Raw genomic sequence first — 16,337 nt, forward strand, 5'->3', positions numbered from 1 at the left:
GGCAAACATGTCTTAACACATCTTTGTTCACAGAACTGGTTCCGATGTTTGTCACCTCCCCGCAGCCCCCGCTTGTTTTGGTTGTTTACACGGATTGGCTTCAGTAAAACTTCCACTGGTCCAGGAGGAAACTTCTGGTCAGAAGACACACAAACAGACCTGCCCAGGGCTGGTTTCGGCGTTCAGCTGGAGCACAGCAGCTCTATATTTGAAGGCCTGATACAGATCAGGGAGCTGGACTTGGATCTGCTAAATCCATTAGGGATATCTCAACCCCCAGGCAAGAGACCACTCTTGGATGTTGCTTTCCTGTAGGAGTCATTTCAGGTTGGATGCAAGTACTGAAAGATTTGCTGCTAACAGTGAGACCAGTTCAGCAGCCCGGAGGCCAGAACCCTGAACCAGAAAGAGCAGGGACGTGGTGCTGGGTCTCCCATATGCCAAGTGAGTGACTTGGCTATCTACTGGTTTACTGTGGTGATAAGAAAAACAAAACCTTTATGGATCCCGTGTCTTTCAAGCAGAACAGAAAAAACTTGAAATCTCACAACCTCTGGTGCAACAGGAGAACCATTTCCTACTCGCTGCCACAGGGGGTAAATCTGCAGGGTTTATCACCTCTTGTCGCCAAAGTCAGAATCTGGACTGCTGCCTTCCACCCTAATTCAGAATGCACTTTCATCTCTAGTATAAACACTGAGACATATCAAAAGCCCTGTTGACAGTACTGCTCTCATTTTCTGCTTTAAGAAGTTGCCAAAATGTACAAAATTAAACTCTCCGAGTCACAGTAGGCTGTTTTGTCAGTTTATCCAATCGGTAACGCAATACTATCGTAACCTCTATCATTCTCACTCTTCTTTTTTTCTTCCCCCACCCCCTTTCTTTCTTTCTTAAGCAAGAATTTCCCCTGGAAGGGAGCAGAGTTCCTCCAAAAATTAAATCATAGCATCAAATTTCAAAACCACAAATATAAATCAAGTATCGTTCCATTGACACGGAGGAATATTGCTTTGCACGACATGCTGCAGGAGCACTGTCCACACCACAGTAGGTACTCTAACTATTACCACAGCTATAGTCTAAGGAGCTAGAGGAGCTTCTCTGGGAATTTCCCCTGAAATTGCAGGAGCTGGAAAGAAGCACTGACTGCTCCACTGTCTCTTAGCTACTACCTAAAAAGCACATTTGAGAACTAGCTCTGTATTTTTTTTGTGTGTTTTTCCTTGTTCCTTTCAAGACTAATGAGAAATTCCGGACCTCAAAAAATACAGAATTAGGTCCTTCCTAATTTCATTAATGAAAACACGAGCAAAATAAGCAGCACCATTTAACAAACTGCAATTCTGTGGAAAACTTCTAGGAAAACAGGAGCAATGCCAAACGTTTCTCCAGCATAGGAGTTCCTAAACGAGGAAATACATCCCCACAGTAAGGCATGCATAACATTTCCAAACGACCTTCACTTGAAATCAAAGTGTAACATACATTACCTCAGTACATAATTCATTCTTAATCTATTAATGATATGACTCATTAACGTATTAGTAGCAGTAGCGGTGTTAATAGTAGTAATAGTACTGCTAATGTCATTGCCATGCTAACAGGTTTCAACATGCTAGTTCTTCTACTCACATACAACAAAAGGATTTGCGACCCAGTACCACAGAGGTGGTGAGATGAGGACTTTGATAGCCCTACCAGTTACTACATGGGGTGTCTGCTATTATTTCTTCTTATCTCCCTGAGGAATCACAGATCTAAATGTGCAATCAAAAGGGTTGGTCAGCTGTAAGACCCCTGACGGTATCTTTGCTGGACACGGGATGAAGCAGTCAAGAATGTCTTTTTCTTATTCCTTCAATGTTTCTGTAATTATGCAATCAGGTGTGAAATGCCTATGTAGGACACACAGGGCTGTAGTACAGATTTCTGTTTCTCCCAGTTGCAGGAATACTCTTACCTCAGGGAAAGGTTTTATGAAGTCATTTTGCAGAGCTTGTCAAGAACTACCAAGGAAGGATAACACACAGCATAAGAAAAGCTGTTGCATGTCTGGTTTTCTACCCTCTGTTTCCCTGCTTGGAAATCTCACCTGAAAAGAGGTTGGAGGAATTGATCTCTTAGTTTGGGGCTTCCAGAAGCGCGGTTCCCCTGACCTTGAGGCAAGGTCTGTGTTCACCCACCGGGCCCAGCCAGCACTGCCACACAGCCAGCAACACAATGATTTCTGACCATGCTGGTTGGTACAGAAAATACTGCTCACAAGAGCTGGGCTGAAATCCAGATTCTGGTTTCAAGCATCCTTAAAATTTCCTGCTTTAAGAACCCAGCTTTAGGGTCAGGCTCTTCCCTGGTTCTAGAAAACTAGGAAAAGAAAACTGGATGGTATCCCTGGCCTCATGCACTGATAAGATCTGCAAGCATGGGTCCACCTGCCCCTCTATGGTCATGGACGTGAAAAGGAGCCATCCTGTGATATCTTGCCACGTATCCCAGACTCCTGCATGATGGGGAATCCACACCTCAGCGGAGAATAAGCTGGGAGCCACAGCTGGTGTGGAAAATATCCACAGCAGCATTATATAGGAACAATAAAAAGCAAGACTATAATTATCTTCCTGCTCACCCTCACGGTGCTGCAATGAAGTCTCTCCCATGAATGTCTAATCTACATACAAAGGCTGTGCATCTTGGAGTATATCTGAACAGTGAACGCACTAGAGCTCTCACCAGAAAGAAAGCCTGTATGGTGCAGGTCACTTTAATGCCAAAATAACTGCATTCACAAGAGGTCTGGTCCCACTATAACCAGTGGTAAAAAAATAAAAATAAAAATAAAAATACAGAATTATTCCCTAACCAAAAAATTCTATCAATGCAATTTTTCATGTAAACCAGGCCTAAAATAGTTCTTAAAAGTAGCTGCCAGGAAAACTGCCTAGCTTTCCAAGTCTTCCCCACATCCCATGGCACCCAGCAGGGCTTTTAAACCCTCACCTCTGGAATCACAGGACTGGGCAAGGACCTCTGTCCTGGCCACGGTGCCCACCAGCCTTGGGCCTGCCTAGGGATGCTGGAAACCAGCAGCACTGAAGGTGCAAAACCGGGGGAGTTTGGAGCCAGGTGGGCTCCAAACCCTATGTTGCAAAGAAGCAAAGCACCAGGATTGCAGCCTGTTCCCCTCTCAGATGGGTGTCTGAAGGACACTCGCGGAGGCAGACGATCCTGATGTCACTCCAGTGCAGCCCCAAGGCAGCTCTGTGTCCCAGAGAGCAGCGGGAGAGGGGTCACCAGCCCCATGCCAAGGCTGCACGGGATGGCAAGGGCCATCCAAGCATCTGTCAATGTTTGCCTTCACGACTGGTTTATTTGGCTCCCACCTGCCAGCTTTTTGGAGCCCCCAAACTGTTATTATCAAGGAAATTGTATTAAGTACTATGTGCCCAAGTGAGTAAGTAGACAGGCTCACCCCTTGGGAATGAGAAAACAAAGTCTCAAAGGCAGATCTCTCCTCCTCCCTTTCCTCAGGCTTACCTTTATTTTTGGAGATAGACCCAAAACCAGTCCAGGTCACCCCATGCCAGGTGCAAGGGACAAGGCCCCAGGATCCTCCCTGCCCATTTTTAGCCTTTTTCACAGTTTTGCCCAGGTCGCCCAGATAACGGGCTGAAACCCGCTCACTGCACGTGCTGGAGTAACTGCAACCTTGCCACAGCTGTCTGCCTTCCTCCCCCAGACTTAACAACCCCCTGCAACCTCCACTGGGGTGAAATACAACAACTGGGGGGTTTTACACCCCTGAAAAAAGGGAAAAGCCCCCGATGCCTCTGTCCCACTGTGCTGATAATCTGATATTGATAATCTTGATAGTCTGTCCTGTACAAATACTGTATGATGGCCCATGTTCTGGTGGGGGAAATACACTGCTTGGATCACACTGCGCCCCCAACAACCCTTCTGCTGAGATCTGCAGAGGGGTGAACTTCACCTTTGCAGAGCTTTTGTGAAACCTCCACTGTTGAACCCTGCTCCTCTCTAGACGGGGGGACAGTCCTCCCAGTGCTCCTGCGCTGTAGGAACATGGGCTTTTACATTCAGGCTGCTTTATGGAGGCTCTTGAGAGGAGAGCTCCTAAATTGAAACCACATTGCCCAGCCTGAGCCAGAGCCTGCTGCATGAGCCCTGTCTACTCCCCGAGTCTTTCCAGTGCTGCTCGCTTCGCAGAAAGAACAGGGAACAGTGGGGCTACAGATCCCAGGAATCTGCCAGCATGGAAACAGGAACAGCTAACAGCTTAAAACCTCCACCAGAGCTCAGGGACGCTCTTCCATCTTTCCAGGTCTTGGTGGGTGCAAAGCGGTCTGAACAGCTCTTTGTGTCTGTAGCTGCTACAAGAAGAACACCTCTCCTCTTTTTTTTTTTTTTTTTTCCAAAAGAGAAGCTGTTGGGACATGCTCACCATCTCACTCTCTTCTGATAACCTTTTCGGCATCCTTCCATTTTCTGGTTATTCAGTTGTTACCCCTGAAATCTGATTCCTGATCTCAGCCCTCTCTTATCAGCCCCTTTCGCCGAGGAGTCCCAAAGCAATGGGTTAGTTTTAATCTTTTGCGCTCCTTCTCTGTCCCCGAGGCCTCGTTTTGCCAGGGGAGGAGGTGAGTGACTGGGCCGATGTTTGGGGGGGAAGGGGCTGCCATCCATTAACTCGTTCTTATCTATCTATTCATCTGCCCAGCAAGACAAAGGTATGATTGTTGCTCCAGCTGACAGACCTGCGCTGGCTTCACTCCAGCTCTTGTGGGCCAGGGGCGCAGAGGAGATGCGGAGCCACGGCCCAAGCACAAGAGGCCCCCCTGCACGGGCTCTGTGCTGAGCTCTGCACCCCACATCTACCCGGCTGCTGGTACCCAAAGTGAGCCCACCCTGGCTACCTGCTCCCTCCAGTTGATGTCTAAGTTTTGTTGGGTGTATAAATTCAGTCGAGTGCATAAACCTGCCCTGAAAACATGGGATTGACTCTGCGCCACCCTGGCATCCAGCAAACCCGTTTTGGGCTGTGCTCTCATTTAAGCAATTATATGGGATATAGGGTGCTAGAACATGAGTTCCCTTATCTCTGTTTCCCACATCACGCCCTTTCCTAAGGCAAATTGATGCAGCCCCATTGAAGCCGAGGCACTGATTGACACTAACTGAAGATCTGGCCCCGATTCTGCCATGCTTTGCCTCTGGGTAGTCATTTACACCTGTTCAGGGTGCACAGGGCGACCAGCAGCAACCGCTCGAGCTGCAAAGCACTGAAGCCCTGTCCTGTTGCCTTTGGAGCCCGACATGCCCCGCACCGATCCGTAGCATGAGGCCCCGTTCCCCCTGCATCTGAGTTGGTTTTGGCGTTGCACATAGGCATCCTCTCTTCTGCTTCTACTAACCCCTGAGACTGCTGCCAAGTCTCATGAAAGAAAAAGTTGTGACCCAGTTCCTGGAGGGTGACTTAGTGTAAATAACTCTCGGTGGCAGGATGACACCCTCCTGAAATCTAGCAGTGCACTTGTCAGTCCGTGAAGCATGGAGCCAAGAACCAGTCCCCATACAGCTTCACACGCTGAATGTCTTTTCCTCCCCTTGCACACGCAAAATCCCTGGCAATCTCCGGAAGAGCTGCGGTTGTGCAAACCAAACTGGGCTTGGCTTATTTTCTGAATCATCCAAATAGTGCCGGTTTGCATGGACAACATCAGCTTTTGAGCAAAGCTTGCCAGGACTGAAAAAAAGCTTTATGCCTGAATTAGACCCCAGTTCCTGCAGCTAGCTGGCTTTCCTGGTTGCCCCTGCAGCCAGCTTTAACCTCAGGGCTGTAGAGTCTTCCAGGGACTCTGCAGACCAATGTCCATGCCCTGCTTGTAACACACCTGCAGGAACGGAGGCTGGACTTCCTCTGCCTTTTTACTGGTCTCGGTGACAGCCTGTCGCTGGCGCTGTTTGGTAGCCTCAGAAGAGACTGTGCAAACAACGCTGAAGCTGGGCAGCCACCGACAAACATCTCCATGGCCTCTGCTTTTCTTGGAGGCTTCCAGGTATGACAGTCACTCTGTTTTTTTCCATTGCCATCCAAAATCCAATCTCGATCTCAAACAAAATGGATCTAACATTTAGATCTAAGGCACCACGGTTAGATCTGTGGCTTGCTTTGGGCTTCTAATTTCCATGGGGATTTGCATAATAAAATACAGTAATAGGCTGGGCATGTACACCGAGCTGTGGCTGTGAGCCAGGAGCTAATGAGCCCTATTGCAGACTCTTTAGCTCCGGACAAGTCACTTGACCTTCCAAAGTCACATCATACCCAACTGTGAAATGGGGATAGTAATACTTGCCTCACAGGGGTGTTGTGAGGATTAATTAGTTACTGCTTGTACATCACTTTGATGATCTTAAGAGCTACATGCTTCTTAAGTATTGTTATTATATCACGGCTGGGAAGATATTGCAGTTAGGGCTAAATCCCGCCCTTGGAAAAAGATGCGTCTTCCCCGACGTCTTGTAAAATTAGCTGCTAGGCTTGCACAAGGAACATTTATATAACTTTGGTACCAAACATCAATATGCACCTCGTACCTTTGACGTTGCCAAATCCCCAGAACAATATCCTGCTGGCAGTCATGTGGTACACCCATCCCGGCACAAACAGCTTTGGGCAGGAGCCCGATTGCAAGCTCTTTCTCTCTCTTCCCCCATGCCAACTTCTCTTGAAATTAGTAAATGTTTCCAACAGGCATTTCAGAGGTGACCTCAGGTCCAGAGCTCGGCACGCCATGCAAAGCCCACGGGCACAGCAGCCCATGGAGGACACGCTGCACGCTGCCAAGAGGACGCCCCGCACGGGACCGCGTGCCCAGGACTGCCGAGTGTGCTCTGCGCACGGCAAAGCCACGGCAAGTCTGCAGAAAGACACAGATGCGTACATGAACGCAGCCAGGAAAGGTAAGCTCCCCTCGCCTGAGCTCTATCCCTCAGGTTGGCACTTCTTGCTCAGCCTTACACTCCCCTGTACGCTCTCTGGAGGGCAAAGCCCCTTCTCCTCCTCGGCATTTGTGCCTGAATGATACCAAATAGCGCACAAAGAAAAGAATTTCACTGACTGCACCGGGCTACGGCTCAGGATCATTAGGCTCAAACCACAGCATCCAGCCAACTCGTGGAACACACAGGAGTTACGCATCCAAATTTCAGTGACATTTAGTGGAAGTCAGCCAAATGGTTCCCTTTGATTCCTTTGAAATCTGAGCCATAACTGTCACTGCATCTTAGACGTGTGAACTGCTTTAGGAAGGCTCCCGTATAGATTAGACAGCGATCAAAGAGTTCCACTAAACTGAATTTTATGAAGACGGAGAGCTGAGGTGAGGCTGATTGGCAAAAATATTATCTGCAAAAGAAGCCCCCAAACTAGCAGGTTCGAAAGGGTTAAAGAGGAAAGTTGTTTGGGTAGACGGTGTACATTAACTATCATTTTCAGTCAGCATGCAATGACTAGTTAGCGGGGCTTATCATCCTCAGCTATGTGAGGAATTACAATAAATGCCTGAAATGCAAGCAGGTTTCCGGCTTAGGTAGGTAAGTAATGGGAGCCACTATTTTTGTCTGAGCTGCAAGAATTCCCCACACACACATACTCCCCTCCCCACTGTAACACGTCTAGCCCTACTCCCTGCTGCTTGCCAAAATGAGGTCCTTTCATGCTTCCTCGGGACTTTGCTTTGTCTGCAGAAGTAGCCGACTCATGACTTCCTCCTTGGTGGAAAGCAAGAGGTTACACTTGCTGCATTCATGCGTTTAAAGTACTTTTGGAACGCAGTGACCGAAGGATGAGTGGAAGGAGGTATGAGCAGCTCTGAGACAGGGACTGCATGATTTCTAGGGAAAAGGTAACAAACAACTGGAGCATAGCTGTGGCGCTGTCAAAGCCTGGTAGCGATCCTCCCATTGCCTTCGGTGCCATGAGGCTTCACCTCCACAGTGCATCCCGCACAGAATGTGCTCAGACGGCTCAGTGATTCAGCTGCTATTTGAACAGCCAGTGGAGAAAAACACTGCCTGCCTCTGCAGGATAGAAACAGGGTAGACTTTGGAGAGCACTTAGTAGTAAATAGGGAATAAAGTCATTACAGTCGGGCAGTTTATTCTCATTTAGCCCAAGGCCCTTTTCCCTGCCCTGGCATCCCCTGGCACGTGCCTGACCTGGCCTCTCTCGGAGGCCCCTTTGAGGTTTGTGCGATGCAACCTTCACGCACCAGCTCAAGAAAACCCTGGGCGCCCGCCCCAGGAGGGGAACCAGGGTGGGATCCTGTGCCTTGTGCAGTCCCGCATTGACTTGGCCACACTCCAGGTAAGAACCTCAGCCCGTGAATGCACAAACTGATGTTAGCCACTGCTGGGGAAAGCCGGGCAGAGGCACGGAGCTGACAGTGCCCGGAAGGGTTAACCAGCGCCAGGGCTCACAGAGTGTCCTCCCTCGCTGCTTCACACACGCCGTACTTCTTTGCAAAGTGAACGTATTAACACTGGCATGCTCCCACACACCGCCTTGGCTCTCCTCCAGGAAATCATAACCCAGCTATTTGGCACACAAGGCCGCAATTTTATTTACACAATCAACTTCTTGATAAACACAAAACTTACAAAATATACCACACCCTTAAAATAAAAAAAAAAAAGGAAGGAGTGTGGGGAGAATTGCAGTAACCTGAATGTCTCGGCCAGAAGGCCAACCCGCTTTGATTTGATAGCCCTATCCCCAAAGAAGTCACCTGTGGCTACATAAGGGTTTGCCCGGGCTTTGAGGCAGGATCCTGCTCAGGGAGGACAAGGAGGGGCTCCATGGGGCTGGGAAATGCCGGGCGCATTTGTGCTGACCCAGGCAGGTTTGCTCCTGGGCAGCGGGGAGTGCAGGCACCAGCGGCACTCCCGGCCCTCGGACCCCTCACCTGGTGTCACCACTGCTCCCAGTGAGCATCCCTGTCCCCTCATGAGGGCAAGAGTGCCCCACTTTGCCCATAACCCCAAAACACTGTCAACCAGCTCTTGTCCTCTTCTCGACGTGATGCTGTGGGGAGGGTCCTGTCCCTACGAACGTTGCAGCCTTCAGCTCCATGCCCCTTAATCAGTCTGACCAACTGCAGGTGGAAGTGTAGTTTTCCTTTGGGGAAGGAAAACATTGCTGATTCCTTGCAGCAGCCAGATTTTCTGGAGACATGCTCCACTTCGCCAGAGCACCTCAGCTGGGAAGCCTCAGTCTCCAGCAGCCCCAGAGCTTCAGTGAAGTTCTGCCTAAGCATCAGCCTTGCAGTGAACTGAGAGGCAGACGTGTGTGTGCTGCTTGCATCTGGGGTCACCTGAACTCGGCTCCACCACCATCCCCCTCACCTTCCAAGCCCACATTTTTCCGCTGACCCCCTCAAAGAAATCACCTTGCCTGACTACTTGACAAGTGGCTCAGCCTCACTCCATTGACTCTGCAGGTATGGGAGAGCAGGGCAGCACCCAGTGCAAGCTCTCCAAAAGCTGAGGCTGATGCTCGTTCTGCCAAGCTTCAAACTGCACCAAGACATAAGCATCAAGACAAGGAGATGCTTATCCACAGCCCAAATCCCACTCAAGAGAAACTGCATGAGGAAAAATAATGGGCCAAGGACATTAAACTGATTTATACTGGCTGAGGATCTGGACAAATCTACTTTATTCCTCACAGATAAAAAGATCTGCCTGAGGCTAATAAGCTTTTGATAGTTTCGGAAACAAAGATTGATTCTATTTATACTTTTTTTTCACAAATAGGAAGAACCACCTTCAAATACCTGAGACACACTGCAATCATTTAGACAGATAAACATCTTGATTCCTAGAGATAACAGAAGCTGAATGGTTGGCCTCAAAACCAAGCATTCGTGACAATTCTTGAAACAAGAATGTTATTACCCTCCATTTCCACAACAATTTACATATGATTGCAAAGAAAACCCTTCTCCCTGTGCAGCTGGATCATGTACTCTAAACACGCTGTCCGCAGCCTTGCCATAGTACCTGAACACCCGGAGCTGGGTGCTGCCTGCCAGAGATTTTCCTTCTCTTCACAGCTTGGGAAGGGAGAACATGGGTTCACCTAAACAGACAGCAACTGTGATGGCAATTTCTCATGCTACGCAATACAAAACAACTACCACATGTTCGCTCCCCATCTCCCTCTCCAAAAAGCAGCAGTTGAATAAGAACCACCAAGATCAGTCAAGAGGGGAGCTTGCCCCTGGGCACTGCACCTCGGCTCATGAGGCCAAGTCCCAGAGAGACTGCTGCGGGATGCTGATACAGCTGCTCCAGTCAAAGCACCTGTCAGTGCCGTCTTATTTTTGCAGCACCCATCCCTAAGGGTCTTGCACTCACCTCCACAACTAAATATTTGCAAGGGGTAATATAGATGTTTCCTATCCATTCAGCTGCCCACAAACAAAAAGCTGTGCTTGTATTGTGAATCATCACTACAAATGCCAGGTGTTGTTGGATTTCTCTAGAGGGGTCACCTCCTGCAACTTTACAGTGAGTAGCACCACATCTACTGGTTTCCACTCAAATAATTTTAATGTACCTAAGAACCTCATCTCTAACTTACAGTCAGTTTGTATCCCCTGTGAATGCAGGGACTTGAATGCCTAAGATGCAAAAACCAGAAGGCAACTTCCCTCCAGCTCTAGGTACCAAAACTGCAGGATTTCTAAAGCCAATCTCAAGATTACACTTTTTTGAATGCTGCCATATAAAAGAGAAACAGCTCTCAGTACGCAGGTGGTTAATAAGAAGTGCTATAAACTGGCAAACCAACTGAACTGGTTTGCTGGAAGTATGTTCTGCAAACAGCCTCCTTAGTGCATCTTTTAATCTTACATACATTACATCCAAAAGCTAGATGCCTTGTCAGAAATGACACTTGGACACCACGTGTTCCCAGCTGCACACAGCCGCTTGGCACACTGCTGTTGGCCAGTGCAGGCAGGCAGTGGATGCTCCACCACGCAGCAGCAGCCCATGGCCTATGTGCCGCTGGCTGGGTGCAGGCTCCTGTGTGCCCAGAGCAGCAGTGGTGGCTTTTTTGCAGGACAAAGGTGGGCAGAAGAGAGCCTACAGCTATCAGGAAAACCACCTCTTCCAATGCGATCCATCCGGGAGGGATCAGACCAGTGGCTGACAGCACCACAGCTCGTTGTGTTGCTAAACGTGGGGAGACAACACTGGCAGCATCAAAAGCAGTGAGTGCTCAGAGCTCCTTGACACCTCCCATATATTTGCCAACATTTGCAAAGCTAAAGGGCTTTGCAAAAGGGTTTTGCTAAAGGGTTTTGCAAAAGTGTGTAGCCATTGGGAGAGCATAATTTGGACCAGCGACCACTGCCCCTTCAGAGTGATACTGGGAGGAGGATAAAACACGAGTGATCTTCTTCCACCTCACTGTAACCCTCACACTGTGTTTGCCCCCCTCTTCTCCTGCATCTCTGCTGAGGTTGAGATGCCAAGACCAGGGAGAACCAGGGCCCAAATGAGAACTTCACGGCTCTGCAAGAAAGCTCAGGGACCTTTCAGTTGAGGGATATTTCCAACAGAAGCACCCGTGGTTTGTCAGAAACAGGCTCCAAACTGGCCTCGTCAAGCCTCTGAAATAAGAGCCACAGGAGGGCAAGATGTGGAGGAGGACTTCAAGGGTGCTTTCAAATGAACTGAATCAGAGGTTTACCCAACCCCGCTCTTTCAGAAGTTTCTGAATAACGCACTGGCTTGAACCACTGGAAAGAAACAAATAAATGAGCTGGCAACTTTCACAGGGAGGAGCCTTGAAGCCCAGTTCCCAAGACCACGCCAACCAGCTCAGTGTGACAGCATGCAGGAATGAAAATAGGTAGGTAACATTAACAGAAATACACTGAAACTTAATAACAGCAGCTTGTCAGGACATGCACTGAGGAGAAATGGCTCATAATAGCTACAGCTTGTATTATGAATGTTTCAGAGCCATCTGGCTATGCGAGCTGCCTAAGCTCAGCTGGTGTTCTGTGTACGCTGTGGTGAGCCATGGTGCGTGCTCTGCAGGGCGGCTGTCAGGCTCCAGTCCCAACATCCGCAGACCAAAAAGAGACACCGTTCCTCTCAGCAGACCTTACGTGTCTTAGGAGAGCAACGCAGCAATGAAGAGAGCCTCCGATGAGCTAAGGCTGTGTCCTCCTTTGGTGTAAATCAGCAAGGCTCACTCGGGGTAAATGGAGTTACCCTGATTTACACCACCCCTGCACTCCAGCCCCATTGTATTAATGCCTCCTCGCCTCAGTCACAACTCTTGTGTGTCTGTCAGTAGCTTACAGCAAAGGCACAGCTCATAAGGGAAAGCAATCCCCCTGCCTTTCCTCTCCCGATCTGATTCGCATACAAAATGGGCTTATGAACTCAAAAATTATGGGAGGGATTCAGGGAGGAGGAAAGGGAGACACAAGAGCCCTTTTATTTTGCATCTTATTCACAATGAAAATTGGCACAGAAGCCAACCACATACATTAACATAGTTTGGGCAAGTTTAACTCTCATGAATACATTTCTGTGGAAAAACTATGTGACTATGGAAAAATCCCCTCTTTTTTGCCACTTGAAAAGATAACAGACTTCTATGTGGAACATACCCAGAACCTGCCTGATTCAGAGACATGGAAATACAAAGATGAATAAGGCTGAGTTTCCCATGCTAGGGGCCCATGGAAACTGAGAGGGGAGGAAGAAGTAAGGAGGCCCATTGACTCGTGAGGAGGACTTTCATCCTACAGGTGAAGGAAGTATTTGAAGGCATTGAGTAACATTGCAGGCCTGTTCCAGAGCCCATTTAAGTCACTGGCAAACATTTCATTGACTTCACTGGGATGTGGGTCAGGGCTAAACAGTTTTAAAATATAAGCCAAGGCTATTTCTACATCGCTGCGTAATGAGTGGGATTCGAAGCAACTCAAGTGTGCCCAGTGCTGTGACTTACCTGCTGGCTGTCTGCAGCCCTGGCTGCTAGCCTGGCTGTTCCTTGGGCTCAGATCTCGGTATTTTGAGAGGAACCACTGAGGCAGAGCTGTGCTGAGAGACTTTTTGGAGGCCTGTTTGGACTGAAGTGCACACTAGACTGCACCCACGTCTAAGGCAAGCTGGAGGAAGAGCAGCTCTGGCTAAATGTACCGGGGTAGCAACTCCTCTCCTGTCCCGTACCTCACCACTGCTGCCCCTCACCAGGCTCAGGCTGAGGAGGGCTTTCTGCATGTGCTGCGGGGTTTGCAGTGGGCTCATCTGCTGGCCAATGGGCCCTTTCCTGTGTGTGGTGGTAGAAGACCATCTGGACCCCAAATCTGGAATTTAAAGCCAGCCCAGCCCCCAGCCACATCAGCTTGTGCTGGGATCTTCTGACCCAACCCCAGCCCAGATGCAGCCTTCCAAGTCCTGCAGAATTGCCTGAGTTACACAGGAAGTGACCCTGTTCTTACATCCCTAACTGCAACCTACAACCTACTGCCATTCCTATATTGGAATATAGGAGGAAAACCCCTCTCCTTTGCTCACTGCCATCCTACAGCACTAGCCCTGCTACAGCGCCCTATTTATAGCTGAGGATGGTAACCTCAGAGTTACTATTTTCCTTTGAATGAACCAGTTTGCTTTATTACTAGCCTATCTGATATGACAGCTTGCATTACATGTCCTTCAACAGACCCCTTGAGTAGCACGCCATTGTATTAGGCCTTTAATATCTTTCTAATTAGTTTAATAAATTACTAATTGAACTCTTTAAATGACTCATATTGGTGCAGTGAGTCTCACCATACAGAAAATTCAGCCATCTCAGAAGAGGATATGTCACAGAATCATCCTCTCCTGCTAGGTAACACAAAGTTAAACTGTGGGGTAGGCTCAGGACAGGGAATTTTCCCCCAAGATTAGCAGTTCAGAGCCCGTACCGCTGCGACGTATCTAAGAACCACATCTTTTGCACCTGCCTAAACGCAGAGTTTCCACTGATGTCAGCGTGCAGAACAAGCGAGGTGTGCAGATCCACACATCAGGGGCAACGGATCTGCAGAGCAGATCAAAAGGAAATGTCCTCCCGCTGGGGAAGGCCCATCCATAGTGCTAGCTGTTGCCATCATGACACTTAGCACACATCGCCGCTGATGTCATTGCTAAACGTGGTCCCACTGGGGAGGTGGGGTTTGGCAGCAAACAGCAAACAGGATTTCTTGCGGACTGTCCAACGCTGACCACTTCCAGCAACACCAAGAGGCTGCCTTTGCCTTTTCCAACACAACTGTCTTTAAATACAACCCAGGACCAACGTCTACACCTGGCAATAGCTTGGCAGCTGGCAAAAAGTAACTGAGTCTTTCAGGACGCGTTCTGCAAATGCACAATTCCCTGTTACTTACTGCTCTGGCTCTGAGCAGATGTGTCTGCCTGACCCTTTACTCACTGAGCTGCTGTTTTTTCCCTAGGAGCCAGCCTGCTCGCCACCTGCCTTGGAGCAAAGGATGGCCCTTTTCTCACCTAGCTCCCAACAGTGCTGCTATCTACATCAGCTCAGCCACATTCACCTCCCAGCTGAGTTAACGGAGGGAGATAGGCACTTCTGGGGAGTAAAGCGCCCAGCCTGCAGCAGATGCCTACCTCAGGAGGAGATCAGTATCACTCCCCGACAGCTGCAAAGAGCATTTAGCTCTGCATCAGCTGTAGATGTCCACACAGGGTCAGAGGAATCCCATCCCAAGTGAGTGGTCAGATGCTGAGCCCCTGCTGCTGCTGTGGTGGGTTAAAAGCAGAGTTGTTTTACTGCACAATTAGCCCTGTGCTCCTCGCCCACTGATTTGGCCTGCCTCTAAGCTGTCTTTTATGACTGCCCCTAGCACGGGGACCCTGCTGCTGTCCCTACACCTCCAACAAGCAATGAGAACATGAAGACACGTATGTGCAGGCAGAGCTGCTCTAACACAAAGGCTTGAAGCAGAACTGGTTAGCCGAGTTCTTACCTGTAGACAAAAAGCCCCAAAAGGGACCTTTGCAGACATCTCAGCTGGTGTCCTGCATTACCAGTCAGCCTTTCGCCCTGCAGACCTCTGAGCTTAGAAAGCGACATGGTTCCCCGGTATAATTATGGGTATGCTCCCACTGGATTCAGCACCACTGGTTAACCAAACATCACGCATTAGCTCCTCAGAGAAAGACTATTTTACCCACACCAGGTTTATCTTGCAGCAGCCATCAACTTTCCATGGAAAGATCATGCTCTACTATACATCAGTCATTAGAGGCAGCTTCTAAACTTTAGTATCTCCAAAGGAACAATAACTGTGACCCTTCCAATATTTTATATTTGCAGACAAGCAGTATGAACTCATTGGGATCAGCAGGTGGTGTGTGTTCAGCTGCTTGGAGCAACACTCAGCCTGCCTATTCCCAGCGAGGGCAGCTGACATCAGAGAGGCAATGCCCCATGAATGTGCCATTCAGTGGACAGGAGGGCCCACAGTCTGCATGTTAGACATGAAAGTGTTTGTAACATGCAGATGTTTTCCATGCAGAGGCCAAGAAAAGTGATGGATGAGCTCATGTAAATCTTGTGCTGTTGCGTGTTTGTTGTTTTAGTTGTTGTTGTTTAAATTTATCCCTCACATACCCCCATTTCCTTGCCTTGTATGGAAGAATGATAGCATTAAAAATAATGGGTTATATCAGTAGCTGATATAATTTGGTGCGACTCCAGTAACTTCACAGAGCTATGCCTGTTTACACAAGTTGCAAGTTTCTCCCATCAATTTAAAGCTGTACAGATTTATATCATGGGGAATACGGCTTTTTTTTTTTCCCCTCGCTCAATTAAAGGGTCCTCCCACAGCCACGTGAGCCAGAGCAGGGCTGAGGTGCTGAGCTGGAGAGGCCCACAGCTGCGCCCACCGCCGGCTCTCCTTGTTGGCATGTACCTCCCTGAGTAAGGCAACACATCCCAAATGTCCCTGAGCCCTGCGGAGGACAGCCTCTTCACCACCAGGGATGGGGGTAAAAACTCTTGCTCTGGTTGATAGGGGGCAGTGACCTGGATGCACAGGTCCCTCTGCCCAGGTGAATTCCTTAACCACCAAGCTAATAGCTATTTTTAAAAAGTTCTCCTTCCCTTTCATTTTCATTTCATGAGACATTTCAGGAGGCCTTGCTTTCATCTTCCTATGGAATAAAAACACATTTCGAAACCTGACCATTTTTTTAAAATGAAATTCTTGTGT

At 48.7% G+C, this 16,337-nt stretch overlaps 1 long non-coding RNA gene across 1 annotated transcript in view; it reads right to left on the bottom strand.

Moving 5' to 3' along the window:
• The window catches only part of LOC118251107 (uncharacterized), an 87,524-nt gene that overhangs the window by 15,485 nt on the left and 55,702 nt on the right, over positions 1-16,337 (bottom strand). The gene's annotated exons all lie outside the window — the stretch shown is intronic.

Source organism: Cygnus atratus, chromosome 3 (assembly GCF_013377495.2).
Source record: "Cygnus atratus isolate AKBS03 ecotype Queensland, Australia chromosome 3, CAtr_DNAZoo_HiC_assembly, whole genome shotgun sequence".
NCBI lineage: Eukaryota > Metazoa > Chordata > Aves > Anseriformes > Anatidae > Cygnus > Cygnus atratus.